The sequence below is a fragment of the Bos grunniens genome, chromosome 28 (genome assembly GCF_055505025.1).
Source record: "Bos grunniens cultivar Pamir isolate PY7600 chromosome 28, Bosgru_T2T1.0, whole genome shotgun sequence".
Lineage (NCBI taxonomy): Eukaryota > Metazoa > Chordata > Mammalia > Artiodactyla > Bovidae > Bos > Bos grunniens.
In genome coordinates, this window is record NC_141192.1 from 11,310,228 (window position 1) to 11,333,203 (window position 22,976).

The window sequence follows — 22,976 nt, forward strand, 5'->3', positions numbered from 1 at the left end:
AAATGCACTCCACACAGGCTGGGGGCTCACGGACCCCAACAAACTATCCATGGACCTCAGAAGGGAGGCATTCTTGGACAAGCCGCCTAGAGGGCTTCCAGAGTCCAAAATGTAGCGTACAGCTCCTTTCCCAAGGGAGACATGAAAGTGCACACCTATGTTGGGCTCCCCCCGCCCACCCTGCCCTTGCTCCAGGGCTAGGACACAGACAGCTGCCTGCAGGGCAGCCCGGGACTTCTCAGGACAGAACGAGTGCAGGCACACTGGCACCCCTGGGGCTCCCCTGTTCTTCGCAGGTTCCCGTTATAGCGGCCGCACAGAAGAGGGGCAGGAGCCCTTGGACAGCCCGCCCTCTGCCCTGCACGGCTAGGTCTCGGGTCACAACACATAGTTTAAGGAGTGCCTTACAGACAAGGGAACTGAGGCCTGAGGTGTGGTGCGACCCAGGCTCTTGGGCTGGAGAACTCAAGAGAAACCCTAAGCCCAGTAGTCTGGAAGCTGATCACACGCCTCGAGGGTATTAAGTCAAAACCTGATGGTAATGAGAGTTGCCACTCACTGAGCAATTATTATGTGCCAGACACTAACCGCCCGAAGCCCCTTCTCATCTACTCCCTGCCGCAACCCTGCGGGCACGGGCAGCTCAGTTTTATTAATTTAGGAGACAGAGACTTGGAGAAGTTAAGTGACTTGCCCAAAGTCACCCAGTAAATGACAGATGTGGGTTTCATAATTACTCCCCTGACGCTGTCTTGGGAAGGACGCTGGGAGGCCTCGCTGAAGAGCCCGGGGTGGGGGTGTGGTGAAACAGGGAAGTCCTGCAGGGCCCGGTGATTCACAGAAAGAACAGTGGGGAAAGTCCAGGGCCCTGTGCATGGAGGGAGGGCTGGCAGCTCCCAGCAGGAGGCAGGCTGAGGCCCTGGGACCCAGCATGGAGGGAGGGGCTGGCAGCTCCTAGCAGGAGGCAGGCAGAGACTGTGGGACCCAGCCTCCCTATAGATCCGCAGTGACAGAGCTACGAGGCCCCTTAGACACCCTCCATCACTGTCCAACAGAATCTTCTGTGATGATGGAAATGTTCAGCCACTGCTGCCCAATGTGGTAGCCACCAGCCCCATGGGGCTACTGAGAACTTAAATATGACTTGTGTGATTGAGGGGTCTGAATGCTGAATTTCAGTTAATTGTATCCAACGTACACTTAAATAGCCACCTGTGGCTAGTGGCCTTTCTATCAGACAGCAGGGTAAACCCAGTGATTCTTCATACAGGCGGGATCCCAGAGAAGGATGAGGGCTTCCGCACATCACAGGGTCACCTTGGGAAGCCAGAGCTGGCCTGAGAGCTTGGAACTCTCCTTTTTTTTCCTGGGTGACTGCCTTCGCTGTGACCCACCTAAGGCTGGGCTGGTCATTTAAGAGACATATATATGAGTACCCAGCACTGATACATGCATGGATGGCCTGTCTACAATGTACAAGCTAGTGGGGATGACGGGGGCTCCCCTGGTGGCTCCATGGGTAAAGAATCTGCCTGCAGTGCAGGAGACCTGGGTTTGATCCCTGGGTTGGGAAGATCCCCTGGAGAAGGAAATGGCAACCCACTTCAGTGTTCCTGCCTGGAAAATTCTACGGACAGAGAAGCCTGGCAGGACACAGTCCGTGAGGTCACAAAGTCAGACGTGACCAAGCAACAAATACACTTTCCAGTGCGGATGATACCTGGTGGAGCAGGGTCCAAGATGAAGAAAGAAATGAAATAAAGCACAGCAGACAGGTCCTGTGTGCACTGGGGGCAGGGACCAGGGGAGGCTTGCTGGCTGGTGACACTCAGGGTGGGCCTGGAAGCGGCAGGGTGGAGAGGAGACGGTAGAAGGAAGGGCTCTCCCCTGGGCTTTTCTGCCCTCCCCTCTGAAACGTGGCCCCCCATTTTCCACAGCCTCCCTCCCACACATAGGGTCTGAACCAGATGCTGCTAAGGCTTCCGTGCACAGCTACGAATCTGCTAAACAGATCACACTCTTGGGAGGTGGACCGGGTGCCTATAAATCACCAGCTGCCTCAGGCTCTGCCCGGAGCGGGCACTGAGAGGGTGTGAGGCCAAAATCCAGTTTAGAGGTTGTCCCCTGTCACCTGTCCCCTCCAGTCCCAGCCCCAGGGAACCGCCCACAGAGATTTAAACCCTCCCAGGGCGTGGCTGCAACCCCCGAGGGACTAGGGGCAGATTCCACAAACAAGGTTCTCTTTTTTTTTCCACGAAAGAGCAGAGGGGAGGCCTGGACAAGTTCCACCAAGTTCCCAGAGCTCCTCAGAAGAGCTGGCTGCCCTGGCCCCCTACCATGGGCGACCGCAGAACAGGAACCCTGCAACACGACAGGCTTTCCATTGCGTCAGCAGAGGCAGGGACATTCCCGCAGCAGAGCTCCTACCTCGCAGGGCTCTCCCACTTCCCTGCACAGATTCCTGCCTCAAGCCAGCAACATCCCTGTTCCCGGAAGCCCTTGGGAGCCCCACAGGTCTCCCTGGCTCCTCCCTGGCTCTCCCCTCCCCTGGGGATCAGACCTGTGCTCCTGGGATAAGATCTGTTTCAGCAATGACTCCACTTCCTGTACTCGTCTCTGTTGCTTCACCTGGAGGAACCACCTCCCTAGGTGTCCCAGCTGATATTCATTCCCTTTCTCACCCAAGACACCAAATTCTACCCATTTCCAAATTCAAGGACCACCTGGGAAGTTTCAGGCTATCCCAGTCCCGAAGCCACCACTTTCCCTTCCTCCTTCTCCAGCTCCTGGAGCGTGGAACACAAGACTCTATTCATTCAGTTTTCCTCATCCCGGCATCTCTTACTATCACCTGCTGTACCATCAGATGCTGGGGGTAGGTAGCACCCACAGGCAGGACCAAGCCTTCATCACCCTCCTGTCCATTCTAGCTCAAGACTCCAGTAGTTTAACTCTTGGATTGGAGTCTACCATTTAGAGCTGAGACACAGGGCAATATTCTCAGTACAGAGATGAGAACACAGGCCCCCAGAGGGGAAGTGACTTGCCAAAGGTCACACTAATTTGGCACCAGATCCTAGATGTTATCACTTGAACGCTAGGCCCTGGAGCCATGCTGCCACCAATGGTATGGGAATTATCTGAACCAAAGCCAAATCACAGAGGCTGGGATGTACCCCAGAGCTACCGAATCTTCAGGGCACCTGGGGAGTCGCAACTTCAGGGAATGTGGGTGTCCTGGCCAAAGTCCTGACCTTCATTCACCAAATATGCACGAAGAACTGACTTCAGCCCCAGTCCAGGAACTCGGAGGGCCTGCCTTTGCCCCAAGGGGTAGTCGGAGAACTAAAAATGATCTCGGGGCTCCAAGCAGGAATCTGTGCCATGTCTGGGGCTACTGGCTAGCCCAGCCTGATGCTCTGGGTGCCCGAGGCAGAGCCTGGCTGTCAGTCAGTTGTGAAGGGCACACAGCACATCAGATACGGGGGACCAAGAGCGTGTGAGCATCCCCAGGTGGCCCACCTCGGCTCCAGGGAAAGGTACAGCAAGCAGAGGCCCTGAACACCGCCCCCACCTCACTCAAGGGGACTGGGAACCTGGGGTTTTCCCCAGAGCTCCTCTCATCTCTCAAGCTCCCCTGGATGGGCCTTAAGGAGCCTCTTTTGGGTGTGCTGGGGTCCCTGGCAGAGGGCCAGCCCCTACTGAAACATCCTCCTTGAGTCAGCTCAGGCCCCAGGGGAGCCGGAGGCTACAGTGAGGCCTGCTGTTCACAGCAGGTGGACACCTCAGGATACCTCAGGACAAGGCCAGAGACAAAGTGATCTAACAGGGCTGGAGGAGGAAAGTGAAGCAAGGCACAGTGAAATCTCATATAAACTCCAAGTTCAAAATGGCAGACAGGGATTTGCAGTGGGCACGAGTGGGCATTAGCTCCACCACTAGCCTGCCCTGCCATGTGACCTGGGGGCAGGAAGTCCCTTTACCTCTCTGGCCCAGGAGCTCCTGGAGAGGCTGCAAATGCTTGGAGGGTAGTGGCCTTGTTTTTCCCTGAGCAGGCTCCCTTGTGAGGCTGCTGCCTCTCTGCTGGGCCCGGGGAGAGTTTCCTCCTGCAGCTGAGGCTTCAGGGAAAGCGAAGGAAAGGGTGGCACCTCGAATGCCCCATGACATGAGAGGCAGCAGGCCCTGGCAGGATAGGAGCAAAGGGCATCCTGTGCCAGCCAGATGGCCCCCAATCCTTCTTCTTTGCAGCCCTGGCTGGGGCCTGCACATCTCCCTCTGGGGTGGAGCTAATGAACCTGGCCACAGGCCCGCTGATGGGGTCCTCCTCTGTGGAGAAGAGCCGCCTCTCCCTTGGGACCAAAGCCGCATCCATCAAGGTAAACACCTCCCTCGCCTGGAGAGCCTGTCTCCCTTTCCTTCCAGCTCTGCCAGCAGAGAACTCTCTGTTCCTGGGGACGCGAGGCTGAGCTGGCTCTCCCACCCGATCGATGGATGACTTCACAAAGACTGACGCCTACCGGGCACCAAGACAGTCCTTGGGGAGGTCTGAGGCTGCTCCGGGGACTGTTGCCCACCCGTGACCCCTGGCTGACCTCTGCTGGGTGGGAGTGCTCTGGCGGAGGAGCTGGAGACCTGGGGCTCATGCCACTTACTAGGTGACCTTGGGCAGAACTGAATCTCGGCCTTCTCCCATGCTAAGTGGGAGCACCTGGCTTGTCTATACCCCCCTTGCTGGGAGGCTGTCGGAAAATGGAAGGTCCCTGCATCCTATGGACTCCTCCTGCACTGTCACACTGTCTAACACCCTTACCTCACGTCTGTCCTAAATCTCCATCCTTCCAGGCCAGAGATATCCAGTGGAACTTTCGGCCCCAGTGGACATAGTCTATGATTTGACCTGCCCAGCCTGGTAGCCACTAGCCACATGTGGCTATTGACCATTTGAAACGTGGCTGGTGCAGATGAGAAACTAAGCTTGTAATTAAGTGTACAAACAGCCACATGTGGTTAGTAGCTACCATACTCCACAATGCGGTTCTAAACAGAGCTCTGCCATCCTTGTTCCCTGGGGTGTGACCCATAAAGCTCCCAGGTAGGGTTCTGGTTGAACAGCTGTGGGAGCTTTCAGTCTGATTGGCTAACAGCAGACCTGGAACTCATCTCAGAGTTCCCAGGGACTGAGCTTGGCCTGATGATTTAGTGCTCAGCCAACACTGACTTACAACCAGAAGCACGCTTTCAGGCTCTCCATCACCTCCCCACTCCAACAGAGGAAAGCAGCACACGACCAGCTCTCTGCTCATGCGCTCCCTCGGGAGTCAGAGCGCTCACCACCTGCCAGGCCCAGTGGCTGGCACCAGGCTATACTGTGATGAGTAACATACAGCTCCTTCCTGCCTTCAAGGAGCTCACAGTCAAGGCCACCCTCGGGTCACAGTTATGACTGGCTTCCTCTGTCCCCTACTGGGTGGTCTCAGGGACATCAGTTTTTCCATCTGAAATGGGGCTCCCGAGTCCCTGAGCACACAGGCTGCGGTGAGAACCAGTACGTGAGAGAGAGAGAGAGAACAAGAGGCAAAGGGGCTCTTGCTGAGAAGGTGGCTGTGCAGGGGAGCAGAGATGGCAGAGTGAAGCAAGTCTCAAACTCTGTGCAGGCTGCTGCTTCCGGTAAAGACCCAGATTCTCACCAAAGCATCACTGTTTGGTGGTTTCTCACTAAGGAAGTTCAGGGTAAAAATAGCTCAGGAGGGGACTTGAATCCTGCTAGCAGTGGGGGTAGTCACCGCCTGGTTCATACACACAAAAAAGGGGAACAAGCTTACTAGTAGCCACGTGGACTTCAAGGCTCACCTCCCTACACCCCCTGTCGTGGGATAGGGCTTTCTACTCTGCAGCAGATGGGAGATGACCTTCCAGCCCAGAGCCTCAGAACTGGAAGGGGCTGAGTCCCTATAAGCCATCTGGGGTCACCCTGATCTCAGGGAGCCATCACCCTGCCCACTCCAACTCCCTCCCCAATTGGATTTCTGGCCCACTCTCAAGGATGGGCCATTAAGAAGCTCTCTGGGGCCAACTCCTTGCCAGCTGCCTTACAAGACCTTCCTGTGGAAGGAGTTTCCAGCCATGCCTAGCAACCATCTGCCAGTCCAGCCTGATGGTCAAGGGTAGGGAACCTAGGTCTCCATCCTGAGAATGATGGTCTCCTGGAGCCCATAGGTGGTGCAAAGGGAGGGAAAGACAGGGAAAGACAGCCTGATCTCTCCTAGTACCACCCCAGCCAGCTTTCAGTTGGACTCAAGAACAGAGGCTTATCTAGTGCACCAGGCGCCAAGGTTTTTAAGATTTCCCCAACACCAAAACCACGTGCTCCCGACCACAGAGACAGACCTTCAGCCCAGGCAGTCCTCTGAGAAACCCTCTCTCCAAGGTCTTAAATGAGATCTTCACAGCCTGGTGTCAGGCACCACAGAAAGGCCCCTTCCTGCTCTCTGGTGCAGACCCATCTCTCTTCCTCCAGCCCGCCTCCCAGCAAACATTTGTCAGAAGTATGTTCTGCACCCACCACCTCTCGGAAGGGCACCCTGCAGCAATGGTGGCACCACCAGCGCCCATCGGGGTCTCTGGGCGCTGTCAGCATCAGGGCTGCATCCTGACAAAGGAGCAGCTTGAAGTTAAGGACCCTCGGCCACTGTCTCCGCGGAAGGCTTCCTGGCCCATTCAGATTTTTGCAATAGCAGCAGCCAATTGGGGACGCAGCCTTGTAAAATGTCTGCTGGAGAGCCAACACTTCACCTTCGAGAGTGGCGGGGGTGGTGGGAGGGGAAGCAACCTGGCCCCGGGCCCCAGAGAAAATGAGGGGCCCCTGTATGAGCGCACAAAACGGCCCGGTGCACGCCGGTGCCACTCTCGCCGCCAAGCCTCGGGCTGACACCATGCAGCACACGGCGCTACCCACAATGCACCGGCCCTTCTCTGTCACACACAGGCACGCACACTCACCCCCGCTCCCGGAGGGAGCCCGGCCCGACCCGCGGGCGCCCCGGCGCCGACCCTCCAGTCCCGCACTTACCTGGAAGTTGCACCGGCCGCGATCCCGCCCTGGCGCCCGCAGCGGGCTGGGCCCCGGCCGGGGGCGGCCGCAGCGAGCGACTCCGGGCAGGGTTCAGCCGGCGTGGAACAAAGGCTGCGTGCAGGCAGCGGGCGCCGCCTGCATCCCCGCTCCGCGCCGGGGCGGCGGCGGCGGCGCGGGGGCCCGGGCGGCTCCGGCGCCCGCTCGCTCCGAGCTGCCCGCTCCGAGGGCGCTCCGGCTCCCGCGCTCCCGCTCGCTGCTGCCCGCCACCGCCGCCGCCGTCCGGCTACCGCACCGCACACATCAATTATTCATCGCCCGTCTCCAGCTTCCCGGGCGAAGCCAATCACAGTCGGAGGCTCTGCTAATGGGGCCGCCGCCGCCGAGGAGGCAGCCAGCCGCGCGCCCGGGCGCAAGCGACAGCCCTCCGGGGACGGGGATGGGCCGGGGGCGCGCGGGGGCGGGGGCGCACAGGGCGCGCCGGCGAAACTTCCCACGGCCCGCGCCCTGCGCGGCGCTCCCGCACCCCGCCGGCGCGACCACCCACCCTGCTTGCGTCCGCGTGGGGCTGGGGGCTCCGGGGAGGCCGGGCGCGCCGCGGCTGGGGGAGGGGTGGGAGGAGGAGGAGCGCGGGAGAAAGATGAAAGGCTAGCAGACCTGCCTCGGCGTCTCCAGGGAGCCCTGGCTCGCGCGCGCCCTCCCCGCCCCGCTAGTCTCGCCGTCCGCACCCCCTCCCCGCAGCCCGCCGCCCGCACTCACTCGCGCGCGCAGACCGTCAGCCCAGCCACTTTGCTGCGAGGGAGCGCGAGCGAGTATGAATCTGAGGCAGCTCACATTTCAAACTTGCACGCAGGGGTGGTGCTGGTGCACGCCGCCGCTAAGCGAACGCACGACCCGACGAGCGGCGCTCCAGCCTCCGGGCGGGGGCGGCGACAGGCCCCCTTCCCTCCCCCGCCTAGGCAATTAATTGGAAGCAACACTTGTACGAGTGGGTCTCCCGGAACGCTGCCGCCCAAGGGGGCCGCCGGGAAGGCACAGCCGGTGGATGACTTCGGGTGTCTCCTGCCCCCCAGGAGAATCCTCCCAAGTGGTCTTGCTAATAAGGGTCCAAGGCCGGGTGGGGGCGGAGGAGGGAGCAGGCCTGGAGGCGGCCTCGGCCCCGCGGGAGGAGAGGGGGCGGGGCGGGACTGGGGCATCCGGATTGTGACCTGGTTTAAAGGATTTTCGGAACGGGCTAAGGGGCGGAGAAGGCAGGCGGTCTGGCATCTTCCCTGGCACAGAGGCCCCTGGCACCCCTGGGATTCCCCGAGGCAGGGTGAGCGGGCGCACGTACGCTCGAGCTCGCTGACTTCGGGGAGTCTCTGCGCCCTGGAACCAGCGGTAGGGAAGCCGGGGGTGGCGGCTGCGCGCGGCCCTGCCCCGCCCTGGGAGCTGCTGCCTTCTGACATTGCATCCTGTGGTGGCCGCGGCCTCTTCCTTCCAGCCTGTCTGTCGCAAGGGCTCCTGGCGCTGAGCTGAGCAGACACCCTTGGAAACCAAACCGCCGCCCTGCCACCCCAAAGGATTCTTCGCTCCTTCTTTCGTAGGCACTTCCCATCACCGCGATCCTCTTTGGGACAAACTTTATTTTAAGCCCCTTTCCCCCAGCCCCGCCCTCTCTCAGTGAAAGTTTCTTGAATGGCAACCTAACTGCCCAAACAATTAGGAAGGTAAGTGGGGCCCCATCTTTCACTCTAATGAAAGCCAGCCAGAATTGTCTTGAAAATCCCCTCTATATGAGACTTCCCTGTACTGCTCTCCTTGCGATCATGGGAAACTGACCAGGTCTGCTAGCCGTTGACTTAGCTTCTCCTGTTCTCCTTCCTTCATTCCCCATTACCAGCCCCCTATTTTCAGTCTGAGCTCTGGCTGGCCCGGAAACCTTCCTGTCTGTCCTACTGCCAGCCCTGGAAGTGCCTGAAACAAATCACTTATCTAGAAATTATGTTCTTGCTCCCTGTTTGACATAAATCGTTAGCAGGCTCTAATCCCACCCACTGCCACTTGAAATATCACTTTCAGAGATGGCATTTGGAAATGCAGTTGTCATGGGCTTTCCCTCTGAGGGGCTGGTTAAATGGATTAATTCATACTTCATAACTTGCTGCCTTTGGACAAGAGCTAGCTTCCTGCAAGAGAGATTAATTGGCATTACCTTCCTGCAGGGCCAACCCGGGGGCAGCCAGCATAAGGACTTTCCTGCTTTGTCCAAATTCCAGGCTTTGCTCAGTCTCCCATCCTCGGAGGAGCCTCCCCTCATCCTGAGTTACAATGGCTTCTTTAGGGACAGTCATTTATTCACTGAGACATCCATTGGAGGACCTGCCTTCCCAAGTAGCTACAGAGGGGTTTGAGAGCCCATGAGGGAAGAGCCTTGGGGCCAGTGAAGACCTTCCCATTCTTCTCTTTGGTTGGTCCAATTCGCTTTGCAGATCCCGTAGAACACAGACTCCTATCCAAATCCCAGTGCTCAGCAGTGACACCCAGAAGCAGAGGAGACACGACAGTTTGGTCCACTTTTCAGAAGAAAACATTGAAATGGATGTCTCTAAGACCCGTTTTTCTAACACAAATCTGGTTTTAATAGGATGTCAGGGCTCAAACCTCGATGATACAGAACCCAAGTCATCAAGACCTCAAATACCCGAAACACCCGTCTTCTGGATTCTTTCCCCCCAGAAGTTCTGTGCAATGATAGTTCACAATATTTGCCTGGTCCTTAGTGCCTTGGGAGCCACCAAGGACCCTAATGTTTGGAACTTCCGGATTCATTCTTGAAATACTCTGTATACATTGGTACCTGTGTGGCTCTAGGCACTGAATTCAGAAAAACCACTCCTGTAGGTTGAACCAGAATTTGGTCTGGAACGGAGCGGAGGAATACCTGAGAAATACAGACCTGGAGGCCCAGCCTGGGAATAGTAACAGTCCCACCCCTTCCCCTCCCCTATCTCTCCGCTCTCCCCAGAACCCATTCTTGAAGGAGCCCCAAGGTAGGGTGAGAGAAGAGTATTGATATGCTTATTTAAACTTCACAGGCCTGGGACCAACAGACTTTCCCCAGGTGAGAGGGAAAAAAAAAAAGGTAAATACTCTGCTAGCAGATTTATGTAATTAGGAAAACAAATTGTTTTCAACAATCCATTCACCAGCCCGCACAGAAGGCCTCCAGGCCAAAGCTAGGGTTTTCACATGCTAATTTCAAGACCTGCTTGGTCCCATTCCAGCCCCACTTGGTTAGCAAGCTCTTAATACTACAGCCCAGAGCCTAGAGAAACATGGATACTCCGACCAGTTCCTGCTTCAGAAAGGCATCCCCCTACTTATTCTACATTCCAACTCCACTTCTCTAACTTCCAAAGATTTTCTTAAAAGCCCAAGGTCCAAAGTGGCCCGCTCCACCCCCTGGGCGCCTGCCTTGATAAGGATCTACAGGAAAGAGGCAGCAGACAAAGGCGCTCTCCACCTCTGCACGCAGTCACTGGCGAGCTCTCCGAGTGACCTCGGCGAGGGGGGCACAGCCTGGGGGAATGACTTGGGAGGCAGAAGGAAGGAAGAAGAAAGGGAGAGCTGCGGCCCCAGCGCCATGGCTCCTTGATGAATGCCCGGGAGCGCTTGGGAAGCCCGATTCGGGGATCAATAGCTGGTGGCTTTTCTTGTGGGTGTTTGAACTCCTCCTGCCGTGGGCCCTGGCGAGGAGGAGCCGCCAATAAATCACAGCACTGCAGCCGGGAAGGCAGCCGTGGCTTGCACTGGAGGGCGGGGGAGGGAGGGTGTTTCACCCATCTGGGGAGCCTGTCGTGTGGAGCTCACCTCCACAGGACCACCCAGGCCACGGAGGGTGACTCTATGGTGGAGTCTGGCGTGTGGGAGGAGCTTCTTCCAGGCCTCCTGAGCTCACCTCTAGAGGGATGGGCTCCTGGATCCTGTTCCAGCCCAGGCCAATGAGTATGAAAGAGCAAAGCCACTGGATGTAGGTCCCCCGTGAGTGGAGAAGTGGTTCCCAGGCCCAAGGCAGGGTGACCTCCTCTGCAAGGCTTTGCGGGGGGAGGTGGAGGTGGCTAGGGACATACAAAGCCCCAGTTCCCTCCAACTGAGACTGAGAAGCAGAACAATGAACCCCAGAGTCACCCCGAGCCAGGTCTTCCTCAGGCAGGGCTTGCTGATTCAGCAGGTTTCAACAAGGATCCCAGTGACTCAAGGATGTCATCCATGCAGGCTCTAGCACTCAGCTGCTGCTGCTGCTGCTGCTAAGTCACTTCAGTCGTGTCTGACTCTTCTCGACCCCATGGACTGCAGCCTTACAGGCTCCTCCGTCCGTGGGATTTTCCAGGCAAGAGTACTGGAGTGGGTTGCCATTGCCTTCTCTGCCAGCACTCAGCAAGGAGAGTGAAATAGACAAGGAGGCCCCGTGTGGTGTCCATGGGAGTGTGGTCGGCATGAGCTCAGGCCTTGGGAGCTGCTTGGCCATCTGTCTCCACACAACTGGGCCTTCTCGGGGTGCTTGGAGGGGCGTGTGGGGCATGGAGTGGGTTCAGAAAAGGCACACACACATATGGGGGATAACTGGCCATGGGGCATTTGTCTCACTGCCAGCTCAGTTGCCCCAGGAAGACTCAAGCAGCTGCACTGGGCGTGAGTTGATTCAGGCACTCTGCCTTCAGGGACCTTCTCCTGGGGCTTCTGCCCACCTCTGAGGGGTCAAGACACAAACTCCCGTGTCCTTCACTAAACCTGTTACCTCTGCCTCTTTCCCTCCCTCCTTCACCCTGGGCAGCCTCCCTGATTCTGCACATACAATCTCAAAGAAGGAAGGCCCAGCTGAGGTTCGGCTCCCAGCCAGCCAATGCAGGAATCTCAGCCAGCCCTGGGGCCCCTACCCACACACAGGGACAGTGGGAGGGCACAATCCCACTGGGGACACCCAGCTGAGAGTTCCAAGCTGGCTCCAGGCCTCTCCTCTGTCCACAGTCATACAGAGATCCTGATGTCAGAGTGTCTGCCAGTGCCAGGCACAGTTCTAGGCACTTTCCAAGTATCAACATGCCATCCTCACCCAAAGCCTCTCTGATGAAGTATGATTAATTCCGCACTGCAGAGGAGAACAGTGAGGCACAGAGAGGGTTAGACAACTGGCAGAAGGATTTAAACTAACCGGCCATCTGGCTATAAAGTCTGCACCAGTAACCTTCAGATTGTATTCCCAAGATGGGACTCCAGAGAGTGATCATCAAAGTCACACAGTGAGTTAGAACTGTGATAAGAGTCGTGTCTCCCTGACTCATATTCTTTCCAGCACACCATATTACATATAAGGAAATGTCTACTTTCTTTGTATTTCTTTTTTCCTGTTTAGCCTCTGTGCGATTTAACCATCCACCCTGCATTCTGGCTTGTCCAGGGCTCCACCTGAAGGGGGGATGGGGGTGACAGTGGAGAATGAGACTTCCCTGGCTCTGAACTTCCTGTCACTGCTCCCCACCCTTCCTGGAGGTATCCCACAGTGGGGCCCTCATCCCCCACTCAGGCTGCATTCCCAGCAGTCTGTATTTGGCATCAGCCCAAATCTTACAATCATTTCGTTAAGAAAACAAAACCAACCCCTGCCCCACACTCGATGGGCACCTCTGAGAAGCCCCACGGTCGTGAGGTTATCGGGGATCCAGGAAAGCCTCCTGCCAGACTGGAGAAGGAGAGAGGACGGGGGCGGGAACCCAGAAACCAGGCCTGAAATGGGCCCTCAGGTGGCTTCTGCCTTTAAGAGCTGCTGCCTGCCCCTCCACCCACGCAGCTGGGAAGGCAGCCACACCCAGGCTGTCTGCCCATGTCACGGGGATGTCCACAGCCTCTCAGCTACACAGAGAGGTCGGAGGGATTTCAGCAAAGACGGGAAGGCACTGACCATGTCTTTGCTAGCTGAGGAGTTGTGGAGGGAGGAGATGTGCCCGGATTTGGAGGCCAAGGCTTAGGAAACAAGCACTGACTAGCTGATGGCCTTGGACAAGTCACTTTGGCTTCCTTGAATCTCTACCTCCTCCTTTGTAAAATAGAAGCGAGGCCAGCAAATACCAGGTGCCGGGGAGGACCAAAGAGATACAGCGATCATTCTCAAGAGGCTGAGAGGCCACAGGGTTGTGGGTCCCCACATCTCCAAAAGATGCTGAAGTGCTAACCCCCAGTTCCTGTGAATATGACCTTTTCTGGAAACAGGACAACAGATGATCGAGTTAAAATGAGTTCATTAGGGTGGACCCTAACGTCATAGGGCTTCCCAGGTGGCTCAGTGGTAAAGAGTCCGTCTACCAATGAAGGAGATGTGGGTTCGATCCCTGGGTTGGGAAGATCCCCTAGAGAAGGAAATGGCAACCCATTCCAGTATTCTTGCCTGGAAAATTCCATAGACAGAGGAGTCTGGTGGGCTACAGTCCATGGGGTCGCAGAGTCAGACACGACTGAGTGACCAAACAGCAGCAGCAGCTAACCCCATATGGCTGGTGTTTTGATAAAAAGTAGAAATTTGGACACAAAGACAGACATGCACCCAGGGAAAGTGCTGTGTGAGGATTGGAGTTCTGCTCTCAGGAGCCGGGAAACTACCAGAGGCCCAGAGAGGAGCCTGGCAGAGGTCCTTCCCTCGTGCCTTCTGCGGGAACACAGCCCTGCCACCACGACACGTGGATCTCAGACTTCTGGCCTCCAGAGCCGCGAGACAACAACCCTTGTTGTTTAGGCTGCTCCTGGGCTACTTTGTTATGGCGTCTCCACAACCTGATACGCGTGGCGACGCTGCCGAAACCCAAGTTCACAGCTCATCATTCCTCTGCTTAAACCGCTCCGGCTCAGTCAGTGGCAAAATTCCACGTCTTTATGGGGCCCCACAGGACTCTGACTGACCGGGTCCCTGTCGCCTCCCGACCTCATTTCCTTCCAGTCTCCCGGACTTCAGGCTGCAGACACCCCCAGCACTCTTTTCCAGGTGGCCAGACTCACTTCCCACCTCCCGCAGGCCTCCACCCAGGGGACACCCGAATCTCAGGAAGCCTTGCTCAGCCACTCTGCTCAAAGCTGCGGGCCCTCCTCAGTGGCTACCACTCCTCCCTGACTTAGGGTCTTCCTTGATTGATAATCAATTATTCCAATTATTTCTCTTGGTACCCCTGTCTCCCTTGGTAGAAGTCAAGCTCCCTGCCAAAGGCAACTTTTGTCTGTTTTGTACATGTTTTATTGATAGGATCTAAACTATGCCAAGCAGATGCTTGATATCTGCTGCGTGAATGAAGCACAGACCAGCAACCTGAATGAATAAAAGAATGAGGGAATGAACGAGTGAACAGTAGGGTCTGTGGTGCCCTGCTTCTGCCCTCTGATGCTGCTCAGAGACTGGGTCCCTGACGTACTGTCTGCCAGAACGTGGGATGTTCTCAGTGGAAGCTGCCTGTGCAGACAGGAAGCTCAGGTCAGCAAAGGGGCTGCCAGAGGTGGTGAGGAGCTCACCACCCAGGCCCCTAATGAATCTCTTCCCATTGATTTTTGGAGTCGCCTTTGAAGGGATGGGACGGCCAAGGCAGCTCGAATGTCCATGCCTCAGCACTCCTGGGGTTTTATTGCTTCTCCGGGGGGGCTTCCGGACAGCCCCCCAGTTGGACTGACATGAACTCTCTGCAGTTGGAAAGGCAATTTCCCTTCCTTCTGTAGCTGTTGGTCTCTCTGCATGCCTGGCTGGGCGACACACCTCCCTGTCTGGGCTGGGGCAGCCAACTTCACTCCTGATGCTCCCCAGACAAAGACTCGTGCAGGCACCAGGAGGGTGCTGTCCTCCACTCTGTGGAGGAAGAAATGGAGCTGGGATGGGGGAAGGATTTCAGTCCGGACACTCTGACTCAAGGCTGCGGCGGGTGGGGGCCGGCAAGGCTGAATCAGGCTGCCCCAACAACCACTTGACTCCAGGGTGCCCGGAAACCTGCACAGCCTGTTACATGCAGCACCCTTCCCTGCAGAGCCTCTGCTTGCGTGTTTGGAACCACCAACTCACTTAGCACTGGAGTAAAGAGAGCCTAGTCTTAATTTTCAGATGAGGAAACTGAGGCTCAGAGAGGGACCAGGGCTTCCTCCAGTCACACAGCCAGTTAGTGGTAGAGATAAGACTAAATCCAGGGCTTCTGCCTTATTCCAGAGCCCCAAGCCATCTTACCATGTTGTGTTTCCACCAACGGTAATGTCAAGGGTGTGTTCTGCAAATTGTAAAGTCCTAGACACATGAGGACTCACCATTCTAAAGGGCTCTTGGCCATGCACTGTCTCCTTCTATGAGCTGGGATTCAGATGGGGATGGCCTGCCCCACTCTGTTCTTCCCCCTCCTCACAGGGAGGTTGGGGACCAGACCCTGGACCTTTGTCCTTTCCTCATCCACAGTGGGGGGGGGGGTCACGTGCACCAGGAAGATAGATGTGGGCATCAAAAGAAGATAGGCTTGGGCTCAGAAGAAGGAAGGAGCTCCTGACAGAGTTACCCATGGTGGCAGTGAACACCTTGTCATCCAAGGTGTGAGGATGGAGAGGGGATTCCCGCAATGGTAGGCTTATGTTTCTGAGGCCCTCTTGGTTCTGTGGTGCTGTGATAGGTAAGAAGAGAGGAGGGTGCTTGAGAAGCATGCCCAAGCACCTCAGTGCATCTTGGGCAGCAGTACAGCAGTTTTATGAACTTCCTAAGCCCATTAAAGCTCACCAGGAACCCTGCGTCCTCTGGTGTTCTGCCCACCGCCTCTCCTGACAGTCCCGTGGGAGAGAACACCCTGCAGGCACCTGCTCCTTTCAGCCCCATGCCCCTGCTCACGGCAGCCCCGGGGATCCAGTGACTTCCCGCACTCATGCAGTGTGGTCCCCAGGTGTCCCCCACCCCCAGGGCCTCTGGACGTGAGCAGACAGGCCACACAGGAACATCTGGGGGAAATCCAAAGTGGCCGCCAGGGCAAGGCAAGGAGTGGGAGGCCTGATGTTGAAATCAGGATCCGCAGAGCTGAGCTCAGCAGGCGAGAACAGCACACCCCTCAGCCAGAAGCCAAGTCCCACACTGAGACAGATGCTGCCTGGGAGAGGGGCTTGGGGGTTTGCTGTGTGACCAAGGGCAGGTCAGTATGTCTCTCCGGGCCACAGCTTCTCCACCCAGTGAAGACATCTAGTGCAAATGCAGGACATTTCTGCTGGGGGCACTTGTCTCCCCAGTTCTGGCTGGGAAGGCCTCAAGAAGTGGCACTATTGATCTGACCCCCACTGATTTCCTGTAAAGGATGGAGCAGGCTAAGCAAGATGCTTACGATATAGTCTGCCCTCCATAACCATGGACGCTGCGTCTGTGGATTCAAGCAGTCGTGGATCAAGAATATTTTGAAAAAACTTTTTTTTCAAAAAGTTCCAAAAGGCAAAACTTGAACTCACTACATGTTGGCAACGATTAACATAGCATTTACATTGTATTTATAATGATTTACTTAGCTTTTGCATTGTACTAGGATTTATAAGTAATCTAGAGATGATTCCAAGTAAATATAAGCACATCAGTTTTGGTAGACTGTGAGTTCCATGAGGACAGAAATCTTGTGTTTTGATCACTGCTGAATCCCTAGTGGCTCATACTTGGAACACAGTAGGTGCTTAACACGCATTTGTTGAATAATGGTTATTCATCAAGTTATTATCCCATGGAAGTTAGATTTCAGCTATTCTTTAATTTCTTTTTAATTTTCTGCATGCCATAATTGTTCTGCAAGGAGTTTGCTAAGAGAAATAAACACCCCCATACAACCACTCTCATTTTAGAATTAAGTGAATTCAAAGTTAAGACTTTGCCCACCCTGAAAAGCATTGTGCGTCATCTTCAGAAGCAATAACTCGTGAGGCAATCATAGAACAACTGTGTGTGCACGCTCAGGCGTGGCTGACTCTTTTGCGACACCACAGACTGCAGCCCGCCGGGAATCTCTGTCCATGGGCTTCACCAGGCAAGAATACCAGAGTGGGTTGTCATTTTTTCCTCCAAAGGATCTTTCTGACCCAGGGATCCAACCGGTCTCTCCTGCATTGGCAGGCGGATTCTTTTACCACTGAGCCACCATATCACCAAATGAGCTTCCCAGGGCCAACCTGTAGGCAGCCAGGGTGGGCATATCTGGAAAGTCCCCATCCATCCCTTTCTTTCTGCATATATCACAATTTCACCTCCATAGTTTCTTGACTGGGAGAACAGCCTCCAACCTGGTTTCCTGCCTCTGGTCTAGGTCCCTTCTCTACCCTGGGCTTTCTCAAAAGCAAATATGATCACATCACTCTGTCTAAAACCTTCCCTGGCTCCCCAGGGCTGTCAGGATCAAGTTCAAATTCAAGCGCCTTAGATTGGCACTCAAGGCCCTTACGCATGGTCTCTGAGAGCACCTGTGTGCTAGCCTCAACCACGGTTGCCCCTGTCTGGATGCCTCCAGCAGGTGCCTCAAAGACATTTACAAACCCTGGTTCATCCAACTTTACTGGAGGTGTGTTCTCTCTCTGAATTCATATGCCAATCAAAGTGTTGAATAGTGGCTGGTACCAGTATGTAGCTAGGAGGAGAAACTGCCACAAGTCCAAGGATGGCAGGGAATCTAAATCTTGACGTGGGGGGTCTTGTCCAGGGGGAGAGGAGCCAGGACCCCTGTGATGAATTTGAGGTGTGGGACAAGCCATGGGCCCTCAGCTTGGGTTGGGGCTGTCGAGGAGGAAAAAAATCAGCCCTGAGGTTTGGGGCTAAGCAGCTGAGCCTCTTCCCTGGCTCAGTTTCCACATCTGGGGTGCAGGCAGTAGTTTGGGATGCATGGTAGGAAAGCCCAACTCTGGGAGCAGGACTCCAGCTGTCCCTTCCCCCATCCCAGCAAAGGGAGCCCAAGCCCCCCTTGGGCCTCAGACAGACCTGGGAGCGTGGTGTGTAATTGAATTTGGCCTCATTACCTAATTGTGAGGAGGAACAATCAGTACCAACAGAAGCCTCAAGTGTCAGGGGTGGTTGGAAGCCAGGAGCCAAGAGGCAGCCTGCAGCTTCCCTAGGCATTTAGGGGGACAGTGCCAGCACCCGCACCTTCATATCCTTTAAGCTCTCAGTTGCCTGGAACCCTGGGAAGCTGGGGGCAACAGTTCTCATTCTACAGGTGAGGAAACTGAGGCTCAGAGAGAAGCATCTTGCACAAAGTCAGAAAAAACAGAAAGAACAGGTGAAGCCACATTCCTTCTGCACCCAGGGCCTTTGCACATGCTGTTTCCTCTACCTGAAATGCCTTTCTCTGTCCTTCTCTTTGGGCAGACTTTCTCCTGGGAGCCTTTCTGTGAGAATCATTTCCTTGAGAAAGCTTTCTCTAAGCTCCGAGGCTCAGTCCCCCTGCCCCCCTCGGCTCCTATAGGGCCGGTCATAACGATTATATCATCACTGGAGGGCGTTTATCCCAAGTTTGTCCTCTCTATCAAGCCCTGAGCTCCTAGAAGGTAAGGATTGCACTGGGCTCACTCACGTGATCCAGGCATTCAGCATAGGTCCAGGACGCAGGGGTGCTCCATGCTTGTTTGCTGAACGAATGGATGAACGGCCTCTGAATTCTGGGTTTTTTTTTTCTATATGCAGTCTATTGGTTTCTTGCCATCACTGGCCTGGGCCTTGGGAATGGGGGCCTCATCTGTAAGGAGTGCTGTGCCTGGGGGTATGACCAGGGCCCTGCGGAGTCACGGGGAAGCACAGAGGAGCCACTCTGTGGGGCCCTGGGCTGGGCGCTTCAGATGTGACGTCCCACCACTGGGAGATGGGCGATGAAGGGACCGGCCCAGGGTCGCCCAGCCTGCAAGCAGCTAGAACGGGAATCTAGGATTGCCTGAGTCTGGGACCTGGCCTTACCACCCCTCACCACGCTCTTATCAAATGACAGACTGAATGGACAAGGCTCAATGACAGAGGGACATGCAATTTAATCCAAAGAAAATCATGTGAAAAGCGGAATTTCAGGTCTTGTGAAACAAGGCAGGAGACAGACTATTAGATCCCTCCACAAAGGCAGCTGCCCAGTGAGCTAATCCCCGTGCAGCCCTACTCTCCAGGTGCATCCAGGCTTCCATTCATCCAGGCTCGGGGTTGTCAAGCCTCCTTCCTTTTTCTATAAGGCGGTCTGACCTGGTACCCAAGTGTGCAGGAGCGGGACTGCCTGGGTCTAATTCTAGCCCTGCCACTTGCTAATTGTGTGGCCTTGAGCAAGTAATTAACCTGAGTCTCCGTTTCTTCTCAATATTTTTATAAAGATGAAAGGAGAGGAAGTCTGTGCAGTATTTTGCCTAGCGTCTGGAACATGGTAAGAACTCAATAAAACTTCACTTAATTGATTCATAGTAGTAGTAAAATAATGGTAGCACTAGTAGCAATCGGCTAGTGTGAGTAATAGCAATAGCAGTAAGAGTAGCTGTCCTGGGAGTAACAGTGCTCCTGCTAGTAATGGGAAGAGTATCTATGTTAAGCACTGTATCAGGCTAGGGCTTCCCTGGTGGCTCACTGGTAAAGAATCCGCCTGACTATGCAGGAGACGTGGGTTCAGTTCCTACGTTGGGAAGATCTGTTGGAGAAGGGAATAGCAACCCACTCCAGTATTCTTGCCTGGGAAATCCCACAGACAGAGGAGCCTGGTGGGCTACAGTCCATGGGGTCACAAAAGAGTCAGACACGACTGACCAACTAAACAACAACAGCTGTTATCAGGCGGGTCGTGCCCCTGGCACCATGAGGGATGCTGGGGACATTGCCCCGTCTCTGTGCCAGTCTCCCCTCAGATAAAAATAGGCCAGGTGATTCGGGAAGGCCCTCTGCAGTCTGACAATCACATCCAACAGTATCAGTGGCAATTAAATCGATACTACTACAGATACTATTTATCCTTATTATACACCCACTGTCCTCCACAAGGGCACTGTCCTCCTGCTTCCCCCTTTCTCTCCAGGACACAGTATCCTCCTCCCCGACCCAGCCTTCTTCCTCCCACAGCTCATTTTTTGGGAGAGGGTACTCTCCACCCACCTGTCTTGCTGCGCTATGTATGGCAAATGGATACTGAGTCTTCACCACGCGCAAGGCACAGCTTCCGCCACATCATCTACTAATTCTCAACACCCCAGACACCACAGACAACTGGGAGGGAGGTATGGCTATCATCCCGTTTCCTGGTACTACTGCTAAGGCTCAGAGAGGTTATGTCAGGTACCCGAAGTCACACAGCTTGAAAGCAGGGAACAAGATGCAAACCCAGGGTGGCCTGCGTCCACGGCTAGACAAGCCACATGGGTGATTTCTACCCTTCAGAGGTCCTGTTGCCCCACTCCACCCCGTTCAGGTGCTCCTCACTGTCAGCCCTCCCCTGCGGACATAGCATGAGGTCTCTTTCTGTACTCAATGACGATGACATAGCACCATAGACTCCACAGACAGGCCCCTCCTCCTAGCAGCCATGAATCAATCTGTCCCCACTTGGTCCTGAATGATCTAAGTTCCAAGCCCCCATTGGCCACCTGAGAGCCAGCCCTCAGGCCCATTTAGACTGGCCAGCGCTGGGTCTTAAATAGGAGATGCATGACAATGTTAAAGCCTCAGGAGATCTGTCATGGAATCGGAAGCCCTGGCAGTTGTGGGTATGTGTCTCACGCGGCCTCAGGTGGCCCCCCATGCCGTGGCTGCCCACTGGTGGTGCTGGGCTCTCTGATCCCCAAGTCATCCTGTATTTCCTGATGCCATCGCTCTTGACATCACCTCCTGCCCTGTGGACATGTGGATCTTCCAAGCTGAGGAAGCCCTTCTGTACCAGGAGGAGGCCTGGGACCTGAACTCAGACATCTAGCCTTGGCCAGACTGGGGCACCAGCAGCGCTTGGGAGGGAACAGACCCCATGGAAGGGGCCACCTCTCCACTCTCTGTCCTCTCTCTCTAGAGGGGCGGTGCCCTTCTCCTCGGTTGTCTTTCCCCCTCACAGTTCTCTCTCTGTTTGGGGTGAGAGGAAAGAACCAGACGCAGAAGCCCTGTCCCAGGGGGTAGGCTAGTCTCTCCCCAGAGATGCTGAGGCGCGGCTCACAGTCACACACGGGGCGGGCGGCTCGCCACACTTGCCAGCACTCGGCTCCCCCATGGAGCTCGATGGCAAACAATTTCCCGCCGTCTGTGCCTGGGGAGGGCGAGCTCCCATTTTCTCTCTTCCTGGCCCCGTCTGCACAGACGTGGGCCCTTCACACGCACGCGGCCCCTTGCCTCCCGGCCTCCCGGCAGACGCTTAATTGGGCGGCAGTGATTCTAAACATCTGGGCGGCACATCTGAGAGTGGGCTCGGGACCACACGGAGCCTGGAGGAAATGGGAAAACATGCAATTATGTCACTTCCTCGGCTGAGGGTACTCAGGAGGGGGACAGTGCCAGACAGCAGCAGGCATTTATTTCTGGGGGTGCGTCCCAGGGCTGGGCAGTCTGGGGGTGGACTGGGCGGTGCCCCCAAGGACAGTGAACCTGAGGACGGAGCAAGAGGCTGCAGGTGACACCTCGGCAGAGCTGAACTGCAGCCAGCGGTAGCAATGGTGCATGGAGCTGTGGTCCCAAGGGGAAAGGAAAGACAAAGGAAATGAAGGCGAGAGGAAAGGAGAGGGGAGGACCTGCGGGGGAGAGAGAAGAAACGAGAGGGCAGGAAGGGGGAAGGAGAGAGGGAGGGGGCGTGAAGTGGGGGGCAACATGGGCAGAAGGAAAGAGAAAAAGAGAAGGAGCCAGAAGGACAGAGATGGAGGATTATTTTATTGTATTCATCACAGAGAGAGCGGTTGCATGCTTCCAGGCGATGGAGCTGCTCCTGACAGCCCACCAGGAGAGCGGGGGTCCCCCTTCACCGCCCCGAGAGGATGCATGGTGGATACAGGCCCAGTTCTGATCTCAGCTCGCCTACTCTCCAGCTCTGTGAATCTGGGCATGGCCTTCACTCTTCTGAGCCTCAGTTTTCCCCATCTGTAAAAGGGGACAGAGCTCTCCCTCATGGGCTGTTGGAAAAGTCAAAGCTCTCACTTGTGTGAAGTGCTGGCAGAGCCCAGGGTGTCCCTGAACTGTTCCTGATTTTTCTAGCAGCTCTGGGTTGGGAGAGCTTGCTGCTGGAAGTGGCTGGCCCCAGGGGATTCTGCATACCACCCCTCCTCCCCTTCAGCTTCTCCCTTGGCTGAAGTGGGTCTGTTGACATTGTGTTTTTTCTTAAGCTGTCCGGGTCTGTGAGCTTCTCACGGATATAGACAATCTTGATCTTCCCTGGTGGCTCAGATGGTAAAGCGTCTGCCTACAATACAGGAGACCTGGGTTCAATCCCTGGGTTGGGAAGATCTCCTGGAGAAGGAAATGGCAACCCACTCCAGGATTCTTGCCTGGAAAATCCCATGGATGGAGGAACCTGGTTAGGCTACAGCCCATGGGGTCGCAGAGTCGGACACGACTGAGCGACTTCATTCACTCAAGGTTACCTGAGTGCCATTCATGAAGTCTGCATATAATAGTTGCCCATGCACGTCTGTGGAAGGGGTGAATTAGTTTATCCTTTGCACCCAAGTTTCTGCTGTTATTATAATTATGTGCCTGTTTCAAAGGCAGGCTCCAAATTTTTCCCCGCTAGTAATTCCTGTTTCCTGCCAGAGACAATAGTGGCTTTTCATCCCAAACAGGTGAGACTGGGTCTTTTGGAATTCCCTACAGGAGTCCAGCCCCAGGCAGCGTTTTCCACCTGGCCAGCCTCGACAAGCCAGAAAATGTGCGGAGGAATATAATGAAGCATCTGTTAATAGCTCCTCAAGGAAAGTCATTGGC

The 22,976-nt window shown here is 55.5% G+C and overlaps 1 protein-coding gene across 13 annotated transcripts in view; it reads right to left on the minus strand.

The window, feature by feature from the left end:
• Window positions 1-22,976, minus strand: part of ZMIZ1 (zinc finger MIZ-type containing 1) — a 242,465-nt gene that overhangs the window by 61,673 nt on the left and 157,816 nt on the right. Inside the window, exon 1 of one of the 13 annotated variants that reach the window (XM_086381798.1) lies at window positions 7,829-7,990. The exons of 10 other annotated variants lie outside the window; for them this stretch is intronic. The gene's annotated coding sequence lies outside the window, so the exon portion shown is untranslated. Of the gene's footprint in view, window positions 1-7,069; window positions 7,225-7,828; window positions 7,991-22,976 lie in introns of those variants that run through there. 2 more of the 13 variants (XM_086381794.1, XM_086381799.1) reach the window with 2 other exon arrangements.